At 41.3% G+C, this 8078-nt stretch overlaps 1 long non-coding RNA gene across 1 annotated transcript; it reads left to right on the forward strand.

Annotated features, from left to right (window-relative positions):
- Nucleotides 1-615: 615 nt before the first annotated feature.
- LOC118586129 lies at nucleotides 616-4084 on the forward strand. Its single transcript, XR_004945292.1, has 3 exons — nucleotides 616-713; nucleotides 2491-2636; nucleotides 4045-4084. It is a non-coding gene; the product is annotated as an uncharacterized LOC118586129 (long non-coding RNA).
- The last annotated feature ends 3994 nt before the right edge of the window (nucleotides 4085-8078 follow it).

An 8078-nucleotide genomic window follows, 5' to 3' on the forward strand; every position in this document is an offset into this window, starting at 1 on the left:
TTTAAGTACAATTATATTTTGTTGCCCTGACTTTTACCATGTCTACAGTGAATGTAGATTATCCTATATTATTTATATGTATGATATATGGATGTGCATATGACATATAACATACATACATACATAGATCTTAATGACATACGCATGCATGTATGTGTATGGGGTGGGAAAGTCTCCTCGTCCCTTTTGTCTGGCTGAAGTTTGGCTAGAAAACACAAGGAAAAGGGAACAATGGGGGATTAGATAAACACTCTCTTCCTGCACATCTCTGAACAGCGAGGAAGGTGGTCCTACAACACTGGTATCTGGAATAGAAACATAAAAATAAGATTGTTTACTGAAGGATTTAGATGTTCTAAAAACATCAACCAGTCATCTCTCTCTCTCTGGCTCCAGTTATGATGCCTAGGTTCAAGTGCAGGAATTCTGAGGAGGAAAAGTCTTTGCACTTCTCCCTTCATCAGCCAGCCCACAGGATCTTCCACCTCCTCCCCTGCTGCATTTTTTCAAGGCTCATGTGGGCATCTGCAACGTGGAAACCAGATGGCAGTTTTCTGGAATCTGCTTTGTTCTCCTTTAACAGCCTCTTTACAAAAGCTGCCCAGAAGAGGATGCTCCAGGTTGGCTCAGCACGAGAAAACCCCAGAATCCGGTTTCTAAGAAGGTGAGAGTCCCAAGTACCAAGCAGAAATAAAGACAAGTGGAAGTCCAAGGTTAGTGTGGGAATTTTAAATTGTCTGTCCCTGGGTAAGGGTGTCTAAACATATCTGGACCATGTTTCTGTGTTTATCTGAGTTACTCACTTACAGATAGAGGTTCATTGGTAGGACAATGTTTTGCTGTCTCATAGAGATGATTATTTGCTAAAGACTTTGAAAGCATATCTTTATCTCATGGTGAGCATCTCAAGATGAGCCAGCTTGGTTACTGGTTTTTGGTTGCTAAGAAAAAATAGGGTGGCACACAGGTAGAGGAAAGGAAATGTAGGATTCTGGGGTGATATAGCGGTCCTTGGTTTTCAAATGTCATTCTGCAGGCTGGCAACAAGCTGGCTGCTTCCAAATTGCTTGGGGAGCTTGTTAAAAATAGACATTTCTAAAACCTATCTCCAGAAATTTTAGTGTAAATACCAAATTATGCTCAATTCTGATAGTTAGATTTAGGGATAAAGTTTTAAGGAGTAGTTAATATGCAAGATTTAGAAGACTGGTGGTATGGATCCATTATCTAAATACATGGATATTAATGTCAGCTGCATGAAAGTTGCCTGACTTGGTTCTTTGGGAATAACAAATATGTAGGAGACATGCTGTAATAGTTAATATCAGTTCCCAACTTGACTGGATTGAAAGACCTCTAGGAAATGATTAAAGTATACTTTAGGGAATGCCTGAGAGGCTTCCAGAGACAGTGGGTGTGGGGGTCAGGAAACTAAGTGGGGAAGACCTTTCCTGAATGTGTCTGATACCACCCCATCAACCTGAATCCTGGGTCAAAGGAAAGAAAGCAGGAGAGGGAAGCTTGGAGCATGTGCACACAAGACTCTTCTTGAGCAGGTGCATTTTTGCTGTTGTTGTGATCTGCGGACATCAGGTTCCAGATTTTCAGCTTTTGAATGTGGATTCACACCAGCAACTCCCTGCAGAGTTTCAAGGCCTGTGACTTCAGAATGGGGTTGTGGCATTGGTTCCCTTGGTCCAAGGGCTCCAGATTCTTGGATTGAGCAGCTAGTGGTTTCCATGGATCTCTGCAGATAGTTCATGTGACTTGTCAGTCTGTGATCAGTTAAGCCAATTAATAAATACTATTACACACACACACACACACACACACACACACACACACACACACACACACAGGTGGGGGGGGGTATTTTCTTTTTTCATGAATTTGGCAAAAACTGCCATTAAAGAAGGAAATATTTGTTTGGGTGCATGGCTTCAAGGGGTTCAGTTCACCATGGTGGGCAGGGTGTGGCAAAGCAGCTCCATAGCAACGGGAGCTTGTGGTGGAAATGAACTAGACAAGGAGTCAAGGATATATACTCCCAAGGGCCCATCACCAGGGACTCATTTCTCTGGTTAAGCCCTATCACCTAGAGCATCTACAGCCTTCTGAAATGGCATCTGCACCTAAAGACCAAATGTTGAGACGTGAGTGTGTGGAAGACCATTTGATCACACTGTGAAGATATGTCTCTGTTTTGCCTCAGCTGCCCAAGCACCTTCTGATTGGTTTAATAAAGAGCTGAATGGCCAATAGCTAGGCAGGAGAGAACAGGTGGACTTCTGGGGAGAGAAAGGGACTGGGGAAGACTCTGAGATGCTCAGCATTAAGCCAGCCAGACACAGAGGGAATCAGATGTAGAGAATGGAGGAGAGGTAACGAGCCACTTGGCAGAAAGTGAATTAATAGAAATGGGTTGGGAACAAGCCTAGGCTAAGGCCAGGCTTTCATAATTAATAATGTCTCCTCATCATTATTTGGCAGCTGGTGATCCAAAGAAAGACCGACAACAGGAGATGTTGCAGACTCAGACCACAACATCTACATTCTATTGGATCCTTTCTTCTGGAGAACCCTAATATACACAGGACATCTCAAATGTCTTTGAACAGCAAAGGAGGACTAGATAGGTGGGCAGATAAATAGCAGAAAAATACATACGATTTCAGATACCAGTTTACAGCTCATTGGGATAGAGAGAAAAGAATGAAACTATGATTCATAAGGAAATTAAGTAGCAGTTTTAAAACATGTAAGGAAGGAAGAGGGGAAAGAGCTTGGCAGATTTCCTCAGAATAATCCCTGGTTGATATCTAAAAGTTGGGCAAGTCAAATACTAAATAAACCCCATATCTTTGCAAAAAGGAAAAAGAAATTCAATGAAGGCACGTATGCAGTACTTAGTACAATGTATGTAAATGTCAGTAAGTGGTAGGCACTAATTATAGATGATTAAAAGCTATGGTAAAGTAACTTTTAAAATCTCTCCCCCACTCCCTATCATGGTTTCTATAATTCCAGATTCTTTTAATGGAAATTTGAAGTATTTTCTAATTTCAAGCCTCTCATTAAAGAAAAAATTTTTAAAGACACTATGCCTTTAATAGTTCATTCAGGAAGAAAGAAAAGGAAGGAGGAGGCAGTGATGATGTCCGGAAGAAAGCAAGTAAGAAAGGAGGTGAAGCTTTCTCACAGCCTTCCATGTCTCTGTCACAGTCCCTGTAGAAGTTACCTTCCTGGGTTAGCAGTCAAGGTGAGGCTGTGGCCACTGGGGCCTTTCAGAGTCCAGGTCCCCTCTATCCAGCAGTTCCTCCTTCTCCACCCAGCATTTCCTTCTTCCTATTAGCATCTACAAATGATGAAAGGGATGACAGAGAGGGCATATGTGCTTCCGTTAATGCCTTCTCCCCCAGACCTTTACAGAATTATTCTGCTCAAATCCAATTGGTGAAAATCAGTCCTCAGGCCCAGATAGACATGCCTGGTATATGAGTAGGGAAGGCTGGGAAATGTAGTCCCTGTGGAGTTTTTGAGCCCTGAGACCCTCAAGCATGTGGCAGTACGCTCATGAAAAGAAGTCGGAAAGAGAAACATGAACAGGTTAGTGAGAGAGAAAGGCTAAATCAATAACAATTCAATAACAGGTTTACAAATGAGCGGTGGCTGGGGAGATGGCTCAGACAGGTAAAGTGTTTGCTGTACAAACATGAGGACCCCGGTTCGGGTCCACAGCACACACATAAAAAGCTGAATGTGGCACTGTGCATATGTGATCCCAGCTCTGGGGAGGCAGAGACAGGAAGATCACAGGAGCTCAGTGAGAGCCAGCCCAGCCTAATCAGCAAGCTCTAGGCCAGTAAGAGACCTTGTCCCCAAAAATATGGTATCAAGGAAGACACCTGACGTAATTCTAGCTTCTGTTTGTACACACATGTGCCTGCACACATGCTAGTACATACATCCACATGTGTACAACACACACAAAAACTAATCAACTACTTAGTTAATTTAAAAAATAAAAATTAAAAATGTTTTCAGGAAAAAGTAAGGAGACCAAATACATGGAACTGAAGCCCAGATGGAAATTTGCTTTTCTGAGGAGCAACAGCCACAAGCAACTTGTCCAGCAGAGGTTCATGTGCCTCCTATCCAGCCAGGCTTTCCAAACCTCTTGCTTACCTGTAACCAGCCATGTGGGATGTGAGCAGAGCTCCTGTAAAAGATGCACAGAAGCACAGATGTATCTCCTTTGCCACCTTTTTCTGTCTGCCAGCAACTGTAAAGATGGAGAGGGAGACGGATCTGGCAGATAGAGGGTCCAGGGCCTCTGAATGAAGACAGGGAAAACCACCTTGGACAGCAGTGACTGGCAAATCGGCATGCCCTGTGAGCCTCTGAGATTCCAAGGTGCATCTGTCTCAGCACCTCCCTTTATAAGCATATTTTAAAAGTCAGGAGAGGTCTTGGGGAGCAGAGGGAATTCTAGAATGAGGACCATGACCCCTTTTAACTCTTCCTTCCAACAAATGAGAACACTAGTGCTGAGAAATACAGACGCACACACCCATGTCTCTTCAGAGAGCCATGGTGGCAAAGACGGTCTTCCCTTCTTTCCAGACTCAACACCTCAGCTTCAGACTGAGACATTTAGAGGGTCTAGTGGTCTTCTTGGAGCCCTTTGTCTGTCATCTTCCCAAGCATTTTGTTCTAGACAGAAATATTAGTAGCTGGAAAGAGGCCTGGGTACTCTAACTTTGGGGAGACATGGATGTGTGAGGTTACAGAGTCAGATGGGCAGATGAAAAACCTCATTTTCAAAAAACCAAGTTAGTTGCAGCCTAGGAGAGGATTGTTCTGTCTCCTTGCTGTGTTTGCTACGCAGGATAGTTCTTCAATTTGGCCAATACCTCAATGGGTTTTAGGTGAGCGAACTTTGGCTGGAAGTTTGTTTAGGACGTAGGAACTGGGAAGATCCTCAAGTGCCAGCGAGGTTCATGGAATGGGAGTACATGGGGTGGTTTCAGGTATAGGGGGTAACTAGAGGCTGTTACATGCACAAAGTTCAGGATTACACTATCTGGTTGTAGATGTATCCTGCTTGTTAAATAAGAAACACAGAGCCAGTTGCAGAGTTAAAAACCACGAGGTCAGAGCCAAAGCAGAAAACCTTACCCTTCACTGCTTCTGTGGTTCCTCCTCTCCGCAAGAGACCTACTTTTGTGTGTCCTGTCTATTTAAAGACTTTTTGTTCTCCTCCCTCATTGGTTGTAACCCAGCCATATGACCTCCTCGTCACTGCCTGTTTGTACAGACCTCCAGGTCTTCTATGGTTGGTATTGAAATTAAAGGCGTGTGTCTGCTATGCTGGCTGTGTCCTTGAACACACAGAGATCCGCCTAGCTCTGCCTCCCAAGTGCTGGGATTAAGGGCGTGCCCCACTACTGCTCGGCTTCTGTTCTGGCTTGTTCTGACCTCAAGGCAACTTTATTGACATACAAATAAAATCACATTTCAATACAAATAAAATATCACTATATTTCCCCTTTTTATGGTTTTTTTTGAATTTTTTGTTTTTTTTTTGTCTCAGTTGTTTTATTACTCTGAGTAGCCTGGTTTATTTTAATAGGAATTTGGTCATTTAACTGTTCTGAGTAGGGGCCTCCTCTATGATTGCAGGAAAAGTCTGAACTGGATTTACTGTAGGGGCCTGCCTGAGGCCCCTCTGGGAGTTTTTTAAAGACTGAGGCAAAGTATTATCTTGTCTGTCCCTTGTTGATCTACATTTATTGGTCTAATGTCTTTCCTTACCATATCTTTTACATATTTTTGAAGGAAGGGGCATTTTGTTGTCATTGTTCTTTGAAGAAACATTGTTTTTAGAAGTGTCCTGTTTACAGTTTTTTTTTAAATGTCTTTGTTTTTTATATTTAAAACATCTAACATTTTTTAAACCTCTTGAAATTGTTTTTTCTACCCATATATTATCATGATCATGAGCCTCAACATTAACCGTGTCTCTAATCCAATCTTTTAGGGGTGTAGATCTCGTCTTTAACGGCCTGATTATTTTTTTGTATGTTTTATTTGTATTTTTAAAAGCCAAAGATTTAATTATTATCTGGCTAGCTTTTGAATTTGGGACCATTTTCTTTATTGTTGAAGTCAATCTTTGTAAGAAATCTGTGAAAGATTTTTTTGGGCCCTGTATAACTTTTGTAAATGACTCAGTTTTTTTTTTTGGTTTTTCAACTCTGTCCCATGTATTTATGGCTGTCATTCGACATAGAATTAGAGTTTGTATATCATATAAACATTGTGTTTGTACTGTAGCATATTGGCCTTTTCCAACAAGCTGATCTTGGAAGATTTGTATATCTCTATCATTATATTGTTTTGTTATGGTTTTAGCTTCCTGTTTGAACCATATTTGTCATTGGAGCTGCTGTCCGGGTTCTAGAACCGCCTGTGTCAGCTCCCGTCAGTTCTGTGGTATAATTTTATTATAAGTCGACCAGGAGTTTAATATTTGTTTTACATATGGAGAATGTATGCCATAAGATACTATTGTCTCCTTAAACCTTCGTAAGTCTAGCATTTTAACTGGAGTCTAAATATTTTGTGTAGTCATTTGACCAGGCTGTTGTTGTATGGTTACCGGATAAATTAAGGGTGATTGTGTGAAAACAGGCTTTTTTTTTGTAACCTTATAATCCAATCCTGAAATAATTTTATTGTTAATTTTTTTTGTTTGAATCTGAATTTTTTTATAATTTATTTTAACAGGTTTAATAAGTTTTTTTAAAATTTTTATTTTGGCATTTAAATTGACTGTCTTTTTAAATTGTAAAATAAGGATAAGAAGAATAATAATGTACATAATTTGATCAATATTAATCTTTTTATATAGTTGTTCTATTACCATATTGCCTAAAATTTTAAACAAAGCCCAATTTTTTTTCAATGTACATATAAAACTCATTTTTTTTTTTAATGTGGAAAAAAATCTCTTTTAAATAGTTTTTTTTAAAATATCTGATATAAATGACTTATCAATTTTGTGCAGAACAGTAGAAATCCGAGGGAATTTCTAAACAGCTACCCTGTATCCGAGGTGGGAATCCAGAGAGAGAGAGAGAAAGCAAGAAAGCGTAGCCAAGTTTTGGCTAAAATCTTGAATCCAGCCGCTTTAATGTTCCGGTCTGAGCGGAGTCGAGCCTGGGCTCTGGCTTCCTTAAGCTCCGACTGACCATGTGCGCTGGCGTTTCAGCCAAAAGCAGCCTATCTGTAGTTGCGTGTAGCTCCTGTAATTTAGCGGTAGCTCCCGCAGGCCTGAGTTGTTTGTAGCACTGGCTTTTTAAGCAAGTAATTCTAGCTGTGGCGCCTGAGTCTTAAGCTGAGCTAGGCCTGGGTTAGACCAGGGCTAAGCCGGAGCTAGGGAGGCAGGCCCGCCCAGGCGGGAAGCCGGACCCATTGCCAAGGCAAGCGGTTTTTTAATGAATTCGCCCCACGTTGGGCGCCAATTGTAGATGTATCCTGCTTGTTAAATAAGAAACACAGAGCCAGTTGCAGAGTTAAAAACCACGAGGTCAGAGCCAAAGCAGAAAACCTTACCCTTCACTGCTTCTGTGGTTCCTCCTCTCCGCAAGAGACCTACTTTTGTGTGTCCTGTCTATTTAAAGACTTTCTGTTCTCCTCCCTCATTGGTTGTAACCCAGCCATATGACCTCCTCGTCACTGCCTGTTTGTACAGACCTCCAGGTCTTCTATGGTTGGTATTGAAATTAAAGGCGTGTGTCTGCTATGCTGGCTGTGTCCTTGAACACACAGAGATCCGCCTAGCTCTGCCTCCCAAGTGCTGGGATTAAGGGCGTGCCCCACTACTGCTCGGCTTCTGTTCTGGCTTGTTCTGACCTCAAGGCAACTTTATTGACATACAAATAAAATCACATTTCAATACAAATAAAATATCACTATATCTGGTCGTTTTTCTTTTCTTTTTTTCTTTTCTTTTTTTTTTTTTCCCAAATGTTCAGTGGAGGTTTTCATAAGTACTTTCTGTGAGACTTGTGTTA

Source organism: Onychomys torridus, chromosome 6 (assembly GCF_903995425.1).
Source record: "Onychomys torridus chromosome 6, mOncTor1.1, whole genome shotgun sequence".
NCBI classification, from domain to species: Eukaryota; Metazoa; Chordata; class Mammalia; order Rodentia; family Cricetidae; genus Onychomys; species Onychomys torridus.